We start from the raw sequence: 18,676 nt of genomic DNA, 5'->3' as shown, positions 1-18,676 counted from the left end.
CATCAAGTGTACTAGTTTTGTTCTGAAATAAATTCCAGTCTATCCATTAATTAATTAATTAATTAAATTGTTCCTATACACCACAGGTATCTAGTATTCACATGCTACCATGTTGGGCTGCTTTTAACTTTTCATGTGTTATTTTAAATGATGCCTGCAAAATATACAAAGCAGAGATCCATATCAAGTTTCTATGTCTGAAGAGCCCAGGCTAAGAAACTTTAATCACCAAAGCAGAAGTCGTAAAAGTTCAGATAATAAGTGTATTAGACTTTGCAGGCTACATATGTTTCTATCACATATCCACTATTATTTTTTTAACAATATGTTTTAGTTTCTTATTGCCACTATAACAAATGACCTCAAAAATAATGGCTTAAAAAATACAAATTAAAAAAAATTTATTGTCTTACAGTTCTATAGGTTAGAGGTCTAACATGGGTTTCATTGGATTAAAATCAAGTTGTCAGCAGGGCTGCATTTGATTCTAGAGGCTCTATGGGAAAACTTGTTTCCTCACCTCTTTCAGATTCTAGAGACTATCCACATTTCTTAGCTCATGGTGCCCCTCCTCCATCTTCAAAGCCAGAAATGTAGGATCATCTTGACCCTGCTTCTGTTCTCTCATCTCCAACCAGCCACAGACAGGAAAGGTTCTACGCTTTTAACAACCTGTGGAATTAGATCAGGCCATCTCAGATAATTCAGTATAGTGTCTCTTTTTTAGGACCGTTAATTTAATCACATCTGCAAATGTAAAAATGAAAGTTTTTATACTTTGAATGTAAAACTAATCTATGAACAGGTTCAGGGATTAGGATTTGTGTATCTTTTGAGTAGGAGAATTTATTCTATCACAGAACCCTTTAAAAACAAAACAATTGTTCTTAGCTCAGAGGCCATACACAAGCAGGCCACAGGCTAGATGCAACTGTGTAAACTAGTTATATGGAGGGACATTTTTAATTCTCCGCTTACTTTTTGTTTTTGCATGCTAGTAGATGAAGCTACCAAAAAAAAAAAAAAAAACCTCCTTATATAATAAATATTAAGGAAAAAACTTTTTTTTTTTTTTTTACTCTCAGTAGTTTGGGAAATGAATCAGCAACCTTTATAAAGAGTTAAGAATGTGATTGTTTTTAATTCAAAAACATATTACATTTACATGTGTTATAAAAATTTGTGAGTTGCTAGATAGCAGGTAAATTCAAAAACCATTTTATTATCTATATTTTAATGAATCAATCATGCAGTTTAAGAGATTATTCATTATGTTATAGCATTTTATTACGTTCTAGTTATATGAACATCCCAACTAAGTCTTCAAAATGTGATAAAATTAAAACACAAAAGGTGTTCTTTTCTCCTTTTTCCTAGTAACAGGCAATGTATTCATTATTTCTGAATTCAGTTCTTTATACCTCACATGCAATTTACATAATAGAATAAATTAAATGCATTAATAATTTAAAATTACAAAAGATTTACTCAGCAACCTATAGAACTTGAAGACTTAAGCAAATAATTATTTTTTGAAATTTCCAGTTAGACAATATTTGGTACTAATTTGTTAAATAATTAAACTAAATCCTCTAGAATTGTCATTTCTAGCCCATTAATTGATAACAAGAATAAATCCTAAAAAAGGAAGTACAGAAAGATTTACTGCATCTATTAAAAAAATAAACACAATAATACTAATGTAAAGTTTATTTAAAAGTTTCCATTTATACTTTTAACTTATGATTTGAAATATATCTTAGAAAAATCAATGAATAAGCATTATTAAAAGCTCTGAACTGTCAAATGTTATTACAGCACATCTTTATTAAGAAATTTTATTTACTTTTTACTGGCTATATTTAACATGATGTTGTTATGAGTTTAATGCATAAAAACAAAAAGACAGTTCTTTACATTTTGGTAGAGTAATAGTTTCTTTTTAATAAGAAAAGTCCAGCACTAAAATTTCAGTCATGATCATGTTATCATTATGTAGAAAGATAAAGAGAATAACAGCTCCTAATTCAATTTTTCCATTCTAGTTCAATTTTGATGTTTTCAAAGCTAACCATTTAGAGTTAAATGTTTCTTTGGAAAAACAAATAGTTCCTTTATGGTCACTAATATTACCACTGCTCTCATGCATAAATGAAATTCTGTTGACACAAGAGGACTTTGTTTATAATAATGGAACAACTCACCTGGTAAAATCCGGCCTGATAATAGCTAGATCAGTCTTCATAAATTTTAAAGTTTGGCATATCAATTATTTATAATCAAAAATTTAATCTAATTAATAGATATTGATTGTAGATGTTTTATAACAGTGAAATTTGGTATTTAATCTCCAGGACAGAATATGATCAATAATTTAATCTCCTTTCTTGAATATTTTTTAAATTTACCTTTCTCAAAAATACAGCCAATACTTTAAAAGAATTTGAGACTTCTAAACAGCAACACTTTTTAAGTGTTAAGTGAGAAGAAATTTTCTATAACTTCTCAGAAATACAGCACATCAATTCTATTACCAGCTTTTCAAAGAAAAAAAAAAGTTATCTTTTATGTCACCTAAAGAAGTGTAAGAAGTTTCTACATATCTTTCAGCAATTCTTATATATCTAGGAAAACTATAGGTAAACCTACCTAATTTATTTTTTAGTAAAGTAGAGATAAAGCATTCCATCCAACATTGTAATTTGTAGACTCATCAGTTCTAATATTGAACCAGATCATCTATCAAATACTGAGATGTCTGCCCACTGTCTCTCTAGTCATGGAAGTGTATAGTTTGCATGAACATGTATATCTTGAAGAGCGTGAAACTTTAACTAGAGTCAGCGAGATGACCAGAGCCATTTTTAATTGTAAATGTATAATCTAAAATGCCTCCTAAAAAAAAATAAACAAATAAATAAAATGCCTCCTGCCCTACTCCATACAACTTACACAGTTATATTTTTGTATTTTCACCATAAATATTGTTATATTTAATCTCTTTAAGGTATTCAGAGTTGAGAAATATTACTTCTTAGAGCATTAAAAAATGATGAGCCCCAGTTAATTAACTAGTCATTTACTATATATGCTACTGACAGAAATAACGTTCATAGGCTGAGGAAAAAATGCCAGCATGTTGCTAATTAAAAGTTAAGGTCACACAGCTTTGTCACATCATGGCTCCTGCTCTTTCTGGGTGAGTAATCTCTGCCATGACAGGGCTACCTCTGCCTATATGGAAGCGGGATGCTCCCACACTTCCACCACCAACAGCAAAGGACTATGTGGTCCACCTGCCTATTTGAATTAATTTCATTGACTTACCAGGTAAACCTTTAATTTCCATTAAGTGGATTTCTTTTGTGTATCCTTCATGCTACGCTTTTTTCCTACTTTCCTGGATTTTCACATTTTGTCCCTTTGTTTGGTCTAACTTACCCTCATTATCTTTAATACTTCTATGCCATAAAAATCAACTCAGGTTGGTCCTTCTCCTTGAAAATGTCCACCTCTGCTCCAGCTTGGTACCCATGAACTATCTATTCTCAGAAGTCTTAAAACACTTGTTTATACTACAAATTTTGTTCAAACACTTAGGTCAATTTCCTATTATTTTGAAGGGGCTGTTCATTATAACTCTCCTAAGTAAACCGTAAACAGGTAAAGACTCAGGATTGTATGCCTCTTTGTTAATTCCCTAGAAAGTATACTACTATAGGCAGTTGTTTAAGGAATACTGAAATCAGACAGACCCAAACCTAGGGCCAGGCCCTGGCTCCTACTGTTAGTGTAATCTCCAGCAAGTTGCTTCTTAGTCTGTTTCCTCATGTGTAAAACTGAGACTATGGTAAAGATGATGTGTTCAAAGCACTTACCATGATTACTTGACCATAATATTCAGTAATATTAGCTACTATGACCATTATTTTTTACTGCATGTTCATAGTTAGGATGATTTTTTAAAAATCTATACTTTATTTCCTATAGAAACATATCAGACCGTACTAAAGATAATGGAAAGCAATACTCATCTATATATATTTGTTTCTCTAAATAATGAATTTAATATCTTCCCTTTATGGGAACCAATTAGTTATTATTAGAAAGAATTATAAATGCAGTGAGAAATGCAGTATAAGTATCATATAGTAGTTCCTGAGTTTAGCATGTACATGAGCATAATTTATATAATTTCAGTTCAATCTGTAATGTGAAATTGGTAACAGGACGTGACATAATTGAAGCTTGATGCAAGATTGCCTTTCTTATTCCATGTCTTAACCATCACAATTTTAATACTAAATGGTTTGTCATTTTTTATTAACTAGACTTTCTTCTCAATGACAAACTTAAGGAAAGTGTCTAGAGTTTTATAAATATCTGCAAATGTTATGTAAATTTTTGGTCACACCGAAAGTAGTGATTTTCTTTTTTCACTTGGATTGAATTTACTTATGAGTATCTGAGTCACATACATAAATATAAGCCATAAATATTATTCAACACATGCTTCAGCATTTCCTATTTCTCTTTTCCTGATGTTTCATTAGTGACGTTTTTCAAATAAAATTTAACTAATCCTTGGTTCAATCTCCAAACAGGAAATTGGTTCAGTGAGCAGGGATCTAAATGACAAAAGAACTGCTCACTTAGAAGATGCTTTAAAATACTTTGGTCATTGGAAGAAAAAAATGCAAGCCGCCTGATTTTTCTGACCTTAATGCTATGTTTTTTCACTTTGGATCTAACTGTGAATGAAAAACTTTGAAACGCCATATAGTCCATCAATATTATATTTGCTAGATCCTGAGTTTCATACAACATCAAATTTTTGGGGGGGGGGGTTTATATTTTTTCCTCCCTAAACTATGTCAGCCCTCGTTATATTGCATTTATACTCTTTTCCAGCCTTGCTGTTATTAGCAGTTAACACTTTCTGTGGGATATATCTAGAATTCCTGACATCAGTTACTCAGCTCTTTCTGACTGATAGATATGTTCTTGTTTTTGTTGTTGTATGTTAGTGCTATTTTAAGGCAGAAAGAGACCATACTTTAAACTGCACGTGTAAATTGAAGGTGATCTGTTCTGTATAGCCACATATATATGTGATAAGCATATATATGTGTAAAAAAGCTAAATATTAAAAGTAAAAATAACTGGAAAAATGGTTTACCAAAAGCCAAGCTACACTGAAAAGATTCAAAGGCATCTAGGATCATGGCAGTCAGGAAAGGTCCTTTTATTTATAGACAAGACCATCTCACTACTCTGCTAAATCACTTTGATGGCTTCCATTTGCATTTATAACAAAATACAAACTCTTAAAATTTGCATGTAACAACCTAAATGACATAGCTCTTACCCTCAAGGAGATTATGGTCAAGTTTGGAACACAGGCATTGCAAATATTCATAAGTATGCAGTTATACATCGTATTAAGTTGGATAAAGAAGAATAAAAAGGGAGTATGAGAGAGATTGACTTCAAAAACTGAAATTAGATTGGTGAGTCAAGGACAATCTCTCTTAGGAAGTGATAGTTAAGATCTGAGATGTAGAAGAGTCCAGAAAAGAGCATTGCAGAGGAGGGAAAAGTTTGTGAAAGAGCCTGAGAAAAGAAAGAACTTGAACTGGAGAAGCAGAAAGCTCTTGAAGATGGATGATCCAAAATGAACCCTATAATGTAGTAAAATGATATGTGCAACTTCATTAGTCATGTCATTTTTTTGTACCTCAACATTTCCTCTATGCTTTTCATAGTGTTTGGTGTATATTAGGTCACTGCTAACTGCTAAGTCACTTCAGTCGTGTCCGACTCTGTGCAACCCCATAGACGGCAGCCCACCAGGCTCCCCCGTCCCTGGGATTCTCCAGGCAAGAACACTGGAGTGGGTTGCCATTTCCTTCTCCAATGCGTGAAAGTGAAAAGTGTAAGTGAAGTCGTTCAGTTGTGTCTGACTTCTAGCGACCCCATGGACTGCAGCCTACCAGGCTCCTCTGTCCATGAGAGTTTCCAGGCAAGAGTACTGGAGTGGGCTGCCATTGCCTTCTCCATATTAGGTCACTAGGAAACACTTAATGATAAAACACATAAACAAGTTTAATGGTAACAATAACTAAAAGACAGAAGGGTAATTGTAGTATTTCCTGCTTACAGTTGTGAGTCATAAATAATATCACTAACAGAAGGGGGCTGATCTCAGAGCCTGGCACATAAAAAAAAAAAAACAAAAACAAAAACAAAAAACTGAAGTTCCTGTTTTTCTCTTGATATATTCTAAAAACCTATTACATGAAATGTTGGATGACAGACTTTACAACTTTTAGTGAAATAACCCCTATGTAATACCACAATATTCTTACTAATCGCTTGAACTGAGTGTGTATCAATTGTATCAATGTGTTTTCTTCTCTGGTTCCTAGATGGTTGACAGAGGTAAATGTCTTTCCTTTCTCATCCACACTTCTGCTTGTTGGTAAACAGTGAATCATCAATAATGGTTAGGGGAAAAGTGATGGCCTCAAAGCTTGTATCTCCCTTTGAGTATCAAAATGTGCATTATTTTCAATAGCAAAAGCCAAGTTACAAATCTAGAAGCTGTCTCAACTCAATTTTCTTGACTCTGCTCTGGAAAACCAAATCTAGCAATTATTTTATGTGGACATAGAGTCCTTACCTTCTGATTAGGAGCTCAATACTTCAAACCAGGCAATTTACTATTTCCTTGTTTCTAAATAAAACTATGAAGATTCCTGTTGCTTTGGTGGAGTGTCCTGAGGGATCCCAGGACTCGTTTCCCTAGTGATGGGGTTTCTCTCTCTGTGAGGTGCCAGGTGATGAGCTCTGATATCTCTGAGTCCGTCAACACTTTTCTCAGCTGCAGGAAAGACGCATTCCATCGATCAGGAGCCACTGTCTTTTGATGTTTCAAACTTGCTGTCGCGATTGCGAGTCCAGCTCCTGGGCCTTTCCCCTCCAAGTTATCGTTGTCCAGATAAACACCCCGGGGTGCTTCCGTGAGCCCGCCCCCACCCCCAGCAGCCCCAGCCCAGCCCAGCCCCGCCATTGATTTGTTTTCTACCTTGTGCTTCTGAGTGTCTGTCTGTTCTACCTTTATTTTGAATGAAGGTGTCTGTTCGGGCCTCCTGCCGACTTCGCTCATCGGGGATTGTTTCTCTTTTGGAGGTTCAGTTGTCTGACGCCTGTATGTATACACACACGCGCGCACGTAGACATCTACGCAGACACATGCGTATGTATGCACATAGGCACATGTACGCTGACTAATACGTACGTGTATGTATACATACGCGTGTACACACGCGCGTATGCATATGCGTATACGCGTGTGTGCATCTATGCACATCAATCTGTGTATATGCACTCTATACACACACTTGAAACTGTACCTACGTATATGCGTGTATGTTCACTTACACATACATGTGTGTATATGTATACACATGTACAGCCGTACGTCTGTGTGGGCGTATATACGCTACATGTAGACGTCTAGGTATGCGTACATATGTATGTATACACGTGTACATACACGTGTGCATATACACAGGCGGATATGTGTGCATATGTAAGCATGCACGTACGTGTCCACACATGCGTACACACACACACCTGTGCGTATACATCACACGTACACACACGCACACACACGTGTGCATCTATATGCGTTTACACGCCCGTGTTTATTTCAATGTAGGTGTGTATATCTATGTATAGGCACATATGAGCATGTGTATTCATGCGCGTGCATATCCGTGTACGTATGTGTATAGATGCCTGTGCATACGTATATACACGCAAGCATACATGCACACTTTAAACGCCTAGGCATATACGTGCACGCACAGACACATGCGTGTACGTGAGCATGCATGCCCTTCGTACGTACTTGTTTATACGCATGTGTGCACGTATATATAGATGCGAATATGTGTCCGTATACATATGTACATGCGTATATGCACATGTGCGCGCGCTCTCTCTCTCTCTCTCTCTCTCTCCCTTTCTTTCTCTCTCTCTCTGTCTCTCTCTCTCTCTGCCTCTCTCTCTCCCCCTCCCTCCCTCCCTCCCTCCCTCCCTCTGACTTTTAAGCTGCCAGAGCAGTTCTACGACTTGACTTTCCTGCCTGGTGGTTTTGTTTCATTTGGTTTCGGTTCTACTTCAAAAAGTTATGCATTCGTTGACTTGGCTGTTGTCATGGAATCCGGGGCTTATTTAGCGGATCCCTATTGACTCGGTCCTGCCCACCACGCCCCTCAACCCCACCCCCGCAGCCCTGCCACCCCAGACCGCCCGGCCGCCCGCCTTTCCGGTGTTTGTGGCCAGTGATCTTGAAATCCACGTTCTCCTGACCTCAAGTGCACTTTCCCCACCCACCCGCGCTTGCTTGCGTTTGTTGTCTTTGGACTTGGTCACGGTCTCTACCCAGGTTGAGTTTTGTTTTCTCTTGTTGGGGGTCCGAGTGTCTCCTTCGTTTCCTTTCTTGCTCCTGGGCTTGCGTGTCTGTGTCTGTGTCCGCTTTCGAAAGTCCTGCTTTGTTCTCCGAGCAGCGCTTGCCTGGTTTCCCTTTGCCGGTCGGTCCCTCCCTCCCTCCCTCCCTCCCCTCCTCCCCTCCGTCCCTCCGTCCCTCCTCCCCTCCCTCCCTCCCTCCCCCCTCCCCTCCCTCTCTCTCTCACTCCCTCTTTTGGGGGGAGGGGGTCCGGGGGAGCCCGGGATGTCACTGGTGCCCCTCTCTCGGCCCCCGAGCCCCCGCCGCCGGCGTCTCCGTGGAATGTCCCCCCACCACCCTGGAATCGCGTGGGGGGAGCGCGTCTCCTTCGGGGCAGCCTCCTGAGGAGATAGTTCCCCACTCCTCTCCCTTCCTCTGCGGCCGGGGTCGCGTCGCGTCGCGTCGCGTGGCTCGGAGGCGGAGGAGGCTCCGGCCCGAGCTCGGGCGTTTGGGCGGCCGGCGCGGTGGCTCCTCGGCGGCCGGCGACAGCGACCCGTCCTCGGGACGGTCGAGCCGGTTGTCGGGAGCCACCTGGCGGCCGCTTTTATATCGTCCCTCCCCTCCGGAGCTTCGGCGAGACCTTCAGGAGGATTGTGACTCAGCCGCCGGGCCCGAGGCAGTGCTCGCAGAGACCGGCTATGCTGGCGGTGACAGTCCCGGTGACACCGAGGCCTAGGGACGTCCTGCTGTCGCCGGAGATTGGTTCTCTAGGGTTCTGGGGAGGGTGACCGTCGCGGCGCTCCAGAGCCGGGCTGTGGGGCGGCCTGGCCGGGTCGACCAGCATCTCCCCGTGCCCCTCCGGCCGTTGGAGACGGACCGGCCGGGCCCTACCTGGGCCGGACCGCCGAGGTGGGCATGGAGAGGGTCTTCCCTGCCCGGAGCGCCTGGACTCGGACTCGGCGGTCCTGCCTCCTCCCGGGTCGCCCTCAGGAGCGTTTGCTTCGCCCTCGGCCTCGCTCCGGAGGTGGGGACCGGCGCGGACTGTGGCGTGGAGGTCGGCGGAGGGCGCGGCTGGGTCCGGGCCCTCGGGTTCTGTCTGACCGAGGTGTTTTCCGCGTCGCACTCCGGAGGTGGGGACCCGTCCGCCGGAGTCGTGAGGGGTGACCGGCAGAGGACGGCCGGCGCGGGCGCGTGTGCGGTCCCCCGGTGGGGTCCGGTCGCCTGAGGCGTCTCCCGGCACGCATGCCTTTTCTCCAAGTCCCGATAGGTCCGGAGACGTGGATGGACCGGGCCGTGCTTCCGCGGGTGGCCGGGGAGGGCGCGCTCGACCCTTCAGCGTGCCCTCGTGGGTCTCGGTCGTCGGACGCGACGTTTTCTCACCCCTCCCCAACTCCCTGAATCCCGGTCATTCAGGAGGTGGGTGGGGACCGGCTCGAGCCGTCCTGGGTGCCCTGTGTAGGACGGTCTGGGCCCCGGGCGTGGGCCCTGGTCGGGGCCCGCTCGTCTTGTTGGAGGCGCCCCGCTGACGGTTCTTTTTTCTTTATGCACATCGAAGTCAAATCCCCGTTCGGAGACTCGGACGGACCGGTACGCCTACCCGTGTGGGCGAAGCGGGGAGGGAGTCTCCGGCCAGCTCCCTCTCCCTTGGCGTCCGCGCCCCCACTTTTGCCACCACGCGGCCCCTTCCCCTCCCCCTACCCCCTCAAGTCGACCATCTGGCCCCCGAGAGCTCCAGGCCTGGTGTTCATGGGATAGTGCTGGGGACAGGTGGCCGGGTCAAGGTTCCGGGGTCCCTCCCTGCGAGTCGTAGATGGGCCCCGCTGTCGTCTGCTGTCATTTTGTCGCCCAAAATAGGTCTTTTTGGCCACCAGGTAAGTGCTGACACGGTCTCCTTTGGTGTCTGTTATCGAGGACTTTGGGTCTCTGGATGCACGCGGGGCTCCGAGCCTGTGGGCCGCCAGCTGGCGCCTGGCTCGGCCTTTGCTGCTGGAGCCGCCTGCCTGGGCCTGTGCGCCAGCTCTTGTGTGGTGTTGTCTGGCCGACCCAGCTCGTGGTGTCGCCTCTGGAGGAGCCGAGGGCGGTGGGGCGAGGCGGTGTGGGTCTTTGGCCCTGTGCTCCCCGCTGCAGGCACCCGGTGATGGCTGGGACGACCCCCGCCCTGTAGGCTCTGTGCCACGTGTCAGGCGTTCTCCTCCTGGGGTCATTGGCCGCCTGTGCCCAAGATGTGGGGTTGTGGGCAAGGAGGGGAGAGGTTGCTGGTGAGGTTTAAAGCGGGCACTTCTGGTGACTATCCTCGCCTGTGCCTTCTCTCCCCCCACCCTCATGTTGGGTTTTGGACACAGTAGATGCGCTTGCTTCGCTTTTCCGGCGTGCGCCCCGAGAGCGGCCCTCCCTGCGGTGGGGAGGGCTGTGCCACTGCCATGCAGTGTGCCCCCCGCATTGGGTGTGTGTGCATGCCTCGTTGGACCCTCGGTGGTGCCCCTGGAGTGCCCCAGGTCATCTCTCAGGTGCACGAGGCCAAGTGGTGGTGTCCTTTTCCCTTAACACTGTGTCTTCCTTGGGTCCCTGCCATGGTGGTGTGCGTGTGTCCCATGGGGGGTCAAGACGCTAAGAGAAGCATTGTGTGCTCCCCTCGTCGTGGAGGCTGACGGCTAAGGCTTTGCAGGGGGCCCTGATGCGCGCACACGCTCCTGTGTGGTGGCCCGCTTACCTATGCCACAGACCCCTCCCACCCAGTTGACTGGCGGTTCCTGGTGTGCCTCCGTGTGCCCGAAAGAGATGATTGGGTGAGGGGTGGTGTGCCCTCGGTGAGAAAGCCTTCTCTAGCGATCCGAGAGGGAGCCTTGGGGTACCGGACCCCCCAGTCGCTGTTTCTGCCGAGTGGGCAGTGGCCACCATGGCGACTACCAGAGCACGTGGGCAGAAACCCCCCCTCTCCCCTCTGTGGGGAAGGGGGTGGTGGGTGCGCCGGCCCCGTGGTGGGGCCGTGTGCTGCTTTTCTTGCCTACTGTGGCCCGTGCCTTCCCCCCTCTGAGTTGGGGAAGGTCCTGCTGGGTGTCCGGCGAGTGGGGGCCCGGCCCAGTGGTGTGAGCCCAGGGGGAAGGGGGGATGGGGTGTGACTTGCCTGTTCGGCCCCAGCTCCCCCAGCCCCACAGCTGTGGTGAGGAGGAGCCTGTTGTGCCCGCCCTTGCCCCTGAGCTGCAGCCGGTGGTGTGGTGGGCCTGGTCTGGGCCACCCTCGCTTGAGAGTGTGTCCCCAGGATGTTGAGCCTCAGGGTCAGACTTCGACGAAAGAGGGATCTGTTGAGGATGGATGGATGGAGGAAGGTGGGTGGATGGCACGCCGGCCCTGGCGGTGGGGCTGGGGTGTGGGGCCCACTCCAGGGATGGCCAGGAACGGCCGGCGTCCCAGGCCTTGTGGGACCGCCCTCGTGTGTGGGTGGTGGTGGAATCCCGCGCTGGTCTGTGGCCCGGCTGTGTCCTGGTGTTTTCTGGTCCCCGGGTGGCGCCCTCGCCCTCGTCCCGTGACCCCTGCTTGCGCGTTCTTCCCGGCCCCTCCCCACCGCTGCCGGACTTCCTCCTCGTCCCGCGCATGCGGCCGCCTGTGTCCCCTTCCACCCCCGTTCCCTGCGGTTTGGGACCGAGCCGGCCTCGCCTCACGTGGGTGTCGTCTCCCGGCCTCCGTCGGCCGGTGGCGTCCCCGGGTGGAGCAGGGCCCTCGGAGCCCTGAGAGGGGGGCGGGGCGGGTGAGCCTTGGCGCGCACAGCAGGGTTGCGAGTGTGAGGAGTGTGGTGGCCGCCGGTATGCGACGGGAGAGCGTTCTCCCGGGCCGGCTGCGGCTCCGGGTGTGTAGGGTTGGCGGTGGGCGTGAGGCCCCGTGAGGGGTGCGCCCCGTCCCCACCCGCGGGGGGGGTGGGGTGGCCGGAGAAGCCAGTCTGTCGTTCTGGGTGTGCTTCGGGACCGCCCCTGTGCTGGGAGGCCTCTGGCGGTGAGATCCCGCGGTGTGCCCTGGCGGTTGACTCGCTTCCCCCGGGTCGTTTTGAGCCATCCCCCTCGCGGTAGCGTGCGGCCACCCCCGCCTCCACCGCCGGTTCTGTGGCGTTGGTGTTACGAGGCCGCACCCCGTCCGTGCCCCTCTCCGTCCGTCCGTCCGCCTCGGTCCGCTCCCTATCTGCTGCTCCCTGGGGCCGCGCCCTGGCGTGTCTCGTTGCCCGGTTTGCCGCCGCCGCCTGTCCGCCGACGTCGTCGTGGGCTGCGCGAGGGGGAGCGCCCGCGACACCCGACCCTCCCACCAGCCCCCGCCGCGCCCCCTGCTCCAGTGCGCTGTCCCGAGCGCGGGTCGTGTTCCCGGTCTGCCTCCCGCGGGCCGTTCGCCGTGTCCTCGCCGCGCGGCGTCCCCCGCCCCTCTGGGGGTGGGCGGGATGGACGGGCGCTTGAGGGCGCGTCGGCCGTCCGCGGCGTGGCCCGGCTGTGGGGGTCCTCGGCACGGCCGCCAGGGCGGGCGGGCCCGCGACGGAGGGGGTGGGGTGCGGAGGAGGAGGGGGCCTGCAGCGCCCATTCCCTCGTTCCTCCACCCGGTGGCGGCCAGCGCGGCGCGCTGTGTCCCTCGTGGACTGATAGTTGTGTGCATGATTGGGCGTCCTCGACGCGGGTGTGGGGCGGGTGTGGGGCGGGTGTGGGGCGGGTGTGGGGCGGGTGTGGGGCGGGTGTGGGGCGGGTGTGGGGCGGGTGTGGGGCGGGTGTGGGGCGGGTGTGGGGCGGGTGTGGGGCGGGTGTGGGGCGGGTGTGGGGCGGGTGTGGGGCGGGTGTGGGGCGGGTGTGGGCCTTCCCGAGCACACCCCCTTCTCACCGCTTCCTCACCTCGCGGGTCTTCTGGGCTCGCCCGCGTCCTGGGCCACCACCCCCCCTGCTCCCGGCACACCCGGCTCCTTGTGCTCGCTCCCCTACCTGGTTGATCCTGCCAGTGGCATATGCTTGTCTCAAAGATTAAGCCATGCATGTCTAAGTACGCACGGCCGGTACAGTGAAACTGCGATTGGCTCATTAAATCAATTATGGTTCCTTTGGTCGCTCGCTCCTCTACTTGGATAACTGTGGTAATTCTAGAGCTAATACATGCCGATGGGAGCTGACCCCCTTCGCGGGGGGATGCGTGCATTTATCAGATCAAAACCAACCCGGTCAGCCTCCTCCCGGCCCCGGCCGGGGGGCGGGCGCTGGCGGCTTTGGTGACTCTAGATAACCTCGGGGCGATCGCACGCCCCCCGTGGCGGCGACGACCCATTCGAACGTCTGCCCTATCAACTTTCGATGGTAGTCGCTGTGTCTACCATGGTGACCACGGGTGACGGGGAATCAGGGTTCGATTCCGGAGAGGGAGCCTGAGAAACGGCTACCACATCCAAGGAAGGCAGCAGGCGCGCAAATTACCCACTGCCGACCCGGGGAGGTAGTGACGAAAAGTAACAATACAGGACTCTTTCGAGGCCCTGTAATTGGAATGAGTCCACTTTAAATCCTTCCGCGAGGATCCATTGGAGGGCAAGTCTGGTGCCAGCAGCCGCGGTAATTCCAGCTCCAATAGCGTATATTAAAGTTGCTGCAGTTAAAAAGCTCGTAGTTGGATCTTGGGAGCGGGCGGGCGGTCCGCCGCGAGGCGAGCCACCGCCCGTCCCCGCCCCTTGCCTCTCGGCGCCCCCTCGATGCTCTTAGCTGAGTGTCCCGTGGGGCCCGAAGCGTTTACTTTGAAAAAATTAGTGTTCAAAGCAGGCCCGAGCCGCCTGGATACCGCAGCTAGGAATAATGGAATAGGACCGCGGTTCTATTTTGTTGGTTTTTGGAACTGAGGCCATGATTAAGAGGGACGGCCGGGGGCATTCGTATTGCGCCGCTAGAGGTGAAATTCTTGGACCGGCGCCAAGACGGACCAAATCAAGAACCAAAGTCGGAGGTTTGAAGACTATCAGATACCGTCGTAGTTCCGACCATAAACGATGCCGACTGGCGATGTGGCGGCGTTATTCCCATGACCTGCCGGGCAGCTTCCGGGAAACCAAAGTCTTTGGGTTCCGGGGGGAGTATGGTTGCAAAGCTGAAACTTGAATTGACGGAAGGGCACCAGGAGTGGAGCCTGCGGCTTAATTTGACTCAACAAGGGAAACCACCTGGCACGGACACGGACAGGGTTGACAGATTGATGGCTTTCTCGATTCCGTGGGTGGTGGTGCATGGCCGTTCTTAGTTGGAGCGATTTGTCTGGTTAATACCAATAACGAACGAGACTCTGGCATGCAACTAAGTTACGCGACCCCCGAGCGGTCGGCGTCCCCCAACTTAGAGGGACAAGTGGCGTTCAGCCACCCGAGATTGAGCAATAACAGGTCTGTGAATGCCCTTAGATGTCCGGGGCTGCACGCGTGCTACACTGACTGGCTCAGCGTGTGCCTACCCTATGCCGGCAGGCGCGGGTAACCTGTTGAACCCCATTTGTGATGGGGATCGGGGATTGCAATTATTCCCCATGAACAAGGAATTCCCAGTAAGTGCGGGTCATAAGCTTGCATTAAGTCCCTGCCCTTTGTACACACCGCCCGTCGCTACTACCGATTGGATGGTTTAGTGAGGCCCTCGGATCAGCCCCGCCGGGGTCGGCCCACGGCCCTGGTGGAGCGCTGAGAAGACGGTCGAACTTTAGGGGAAGTAAAAGTCAAGGTTTCCGTAGGTGAACCTACGGAAGGATCATTAACGTGGTCGGTTCTGAGGGCGGCGCGGTGGCCTCGCCCCGCCCGGCTCGCGAGCCTTTCCTCCACCCGTGCGGCGCGGGAAGGGAAAAGGGGAGAGGGAGAGACACCCCCACGCCTGGAAGGCGCCCTGCCCCGGGTGGTCGTGTCCGGTGGGTGGCCCTTCCCCGGTGCTTGGGGACGAGGGGGCGCGCGAGAAGGTTGTTGGGGCGGCGTGCCAGAGCTTGGGGGTCGTGTTTGGGAAAGGTGTCTCTCCTCCACCTTCTCGCCCCGCCCTGCCCCGCCGGCCCCCCTTCGTGCCCTCCATTCTTCCCCGGCCGGGTCGATGGCATCGTCTCCCTGGGGGGGTGTGTTGTGTCCCACTTCCCGCCCGGACCCTCCCCTCCACGTCCCTCGAGGTTGGGTGTGGGGGCGCTCCTTGTGCCCCCACCTCATGCGCCTTTGCCCGTGGCGCCGGCCTCGACTGCCTTCCTTTCCCCACCAGCCTGTGGGACCGCACGTTGTGGATCCTCCGGTCGCATCTCGCGGGCTGTGCGGCGTGACGGTTTGGCGGCTCCACGTTGCGGGGGACGCTCGTCTTGCCCCGTCGCCTCCCGCTGCCGGCCCTGGACTGGGTCTGCCTCGGCCGGTCGCCTGTCGTCTGCTGCTCTGGGCCTGCTGTGCGCTCGCCAGGCACCTCCCCACGCCCGCCCTCCGAGCCTCCGAGCTTTGTCCCACCCCCGCCCCCAACCACGTCTCCTGCGGCTCTCTGTCCGGTTCTCTTGCCCTCTCGCCCCCCTGTTACTGCTGTCGTGTGTCCCCCTGCACGCTTGGCGCCACGCTTCCCGTTGGAGCCCCTTCAATCTGCCCTCGGTGGTGGTGGGGGGGAAGTGTGCCTGGGAACACGGGCGCGGGTTGGGGGGCCCCGGTGGACGGGGGAAGAGAGTGGAGGGGGTCCCAGGAAAGGGGGCTGGTGGGGGGGAAGAGGAGAGCTCTGCCACGTTCCGGGGGGGTGGGAACGTGTGGGGTTGGTCCTCTGGCGTCAGCGGGTGCCCTATGGGCGCGGTCGGACTGGTGCACATTGAGGCCCCCATGTGTCACGGGCCGGCAGCGCCGAGGCCCGCGGGCGGCCGCGGGTGTGTGCGGGATGCGGTGGTTTTGGTGGTCGACGTCGGGACAGTGGCCCGTGGGGCGCGCTGTGCCCCTCGCCCGCCTCCCCTTTCCAGGTACCTAGCGCGTCCCGGCGAGGAGGTTTAAAGACCCCTGGGGGGTCGCCTGTCCCCCTTGGGGTCGTGGCGGTCGGGCCCGCCGGGAGTCGGGAGGTGCCTCCCATCTCCCTCAGACTCCGCCGTCCCCCTGAGGGGCCGGGGTGGCGCGCCGGGTGGCGCGCGTCGTGGCGCGCCACAGTCACTGCCACTGCGGCTGTCAGGAGGGGGCTACCCGGCGGTCGTTGTGTGGGCCGTGGCTGTGTGCGGTGCGTGCGCGCGCCCCCCTCGCCTCCCTGGGGGAGGGTGGGAACCCCCTGGGCTCCTGTGGGGTTGTCCGAGCCCGCCTCGGCGGGTCGGCGCTGGATGCCCCGTTGTGTGAAACCTTTGCCGGCCCCTCAGGTCTGCTGTTTTTCTCTCTGACTTTGCCCGGCCACAGGCGAACCCCCCCGCTCCACCCAGCTACCACCTCGGGGAAGGGAAGGGGTTGCGGGGGGGCGGGGGATGTGCCGTGCCAGGGGCGGGTCTCCCGCCGAAACGAAACACTTGAAAAACCTCGTTACGACTTAGTGTGGATCACTCGGCTCGTGCGTTGATGAACGCAGCTAGCTGCGAGAATTAATGTGAATTGCAGGACACATTGATCATCGACACTTCGAGCGCACTTGCGGCCCTGGGTTCCTCCCGGGGCTACACCTGTCTGAGCGTCGCTTGACGATCAATCGCCCTCTGCGGTGCGTGTGTGTCATGTGCACGCCTCCCCGGGGGTTGCGTGGCTAGGGGTGTCCTCGCAGGGCTGCTGGGCCCTCCGTCCCCCTAAGTGCAGACACGGTGTCCCCCCACCCCAGCCTCCGTGGCTGGGGGGCCCTGCCTGTGGGGAGGAGAGAAGGGGGGATGTGAGCTCGCACCGAGGCCCTGGGCCTCCGTGGTCGGCATCTCCCCCTTCGAGAGCTTCCTCGCGCCGCAAGTGGCCTTTGGGTGGTGTTGGCCCTTGGGGCGTCAGGGGTTGGGAATGGTCTCGTGCCGCGTGGCGGGGGGGCCCACGGGGGTGGTGTGGGGTGTGTGGGGTCGTGTCTTCCGTCTGCCGTCGTTCACCGTCCTGCCCTTGGCGGGTGGTGCTTCCCGGCGCCCGGCCGGCCCCGCCGCCCCGCCCCCTGCCTCTGCGGTGCCTTCCTTCCCCGCCGCGCGTCCGCGGTCCGTGCCCGCTCCCCGCCCACCCCCCGTGTCTCTCGCCCTGTCGGGATGGGCGGCCCGCGCCCGAGGCAGAGTCTGTGGGCGCGTCCGCGGCCCGGGGATGCGTGCCCCGGCGGCGACCCGCGGGACGCCGCGGCGTCTGCCCGCCGCTGCGCGCTCTCCCCCTGTGCTGTGGGCGTGCCGCGTTTCGAGCCCCTGCTGCGCGAGGGCGCGGCCTGTGGCGGCGGTGGGGGCGTGAGGGGATAAGGGAGGGGGTTGCGCGGTGCGTCTGTCGCCAGTTTGGGCTTCGGCGTCCGCGCGTGCCCCTACCCCCCCACCCGTCCCGTCCGTCCCGTGACCGCCGGCTTGTGCTCCCGCCGCGCCTCGGTGTCTCCCTCTCTGTGCCCGCCCGCTGCCCGCCGCCGCCTCCCTGAGGGAGGGACGACGGGTGGGCCGGAGGGGGGGCGAGTGGTTAGGGTGCTGCGTGTGGTGTGTGGAAGGCGGGGGGGCCCGGGGCGGTCGGCCGTGGGTCTCTTCCGTGTTCCCTTCTCGGGACCCTCCTCGCGGGCGTCCTCGCCCCGCGCGCGCGTGCGCGCGCTCTCCGAGACGCGACATCAGATCAGACGTGGCGACCCGCTGAATTTAAGCATATTAGTCAGCGGAGGAAAAGAAACTAACCAGGATTCCATCAGTAACGGCGAGTGAACAGGGAAGAGCCCAGCGCCAAATCCCTGCCCCATGGTGGGGCGTGGGACATGTGGTGTACGGAAGACCCCCACTCCCCGGCGCCGCTCGTGGGGGGCCCAAGTCCTTCTGATCGAGGCCCAGCCCGTGGACGGTGTGAGGCCGGTAGCGGCCCCCGGCGCGCTGGGCCTGGGTCTTCCTGGAGTCGGGTTGCTTGGGAATGCAGCCCAAAGCGGGTGGTAAGCTCCATCTAAGGCTAAATACCGGCACGAGACTGGTAGTCAAGTACCGTAAGGGGAAGTTGAAAAGAACTTTGAAGGGAGAGTTCAAGAGGGCGTGAAACCGTTAAGAGGTAAAGGGGTGGGGTCCGCGCAGTCCGCCCGGAGGATTCAACCCGGCGGCCCGGCGGGTCTTTCCCGCTCCCCGTTCCTCCCGACCCCT

General features: G+C 53.4%; 1 protein-coding gene and 2 pseudogenes across 1 annotated transcript in view; 2 read left to right on the top strand and 1 right to left on the bottom strand.

Annotated features, from left to right (window-relative positions):
• Positions 1-18,676, bottom strand: part of LOC133065907 (histone-lysine N-methyltransferase PRDM9-like) — a 389,343-nt gene that overhangs the window by 164,584 nt on the left and 206,083 nt on the right. The window lies entirely within an intron of this gene.
• LOC133067581 (5.8S ribosomal RNA) lies at positions 16,939-17,088 on the top strand (annotated as a pseudogene).
• The window catches only part of LOC133067583 (28S ribosomal RNA), a 4,541-nt pseudogene continuing 4,025 nt past the window's right edge, over positions 18,161-18,676 (top strand).

This window comes from Dama dama, chromosome 12, assembly GCF_033118175.1.
Source record: "Dama dama isolate Ldn47 chromosome 12, ASM3311817v1, whole genome shotgun sequence".
Lineage (NCBI taxonomy): Eukaryota > Metazoa > Chordata > Mammalia > Artiodactyla > Cervidae > Dama > Dama dama.
This window is presented reverse-complemented; position numbering and strand designations above follow the sequence as displayed.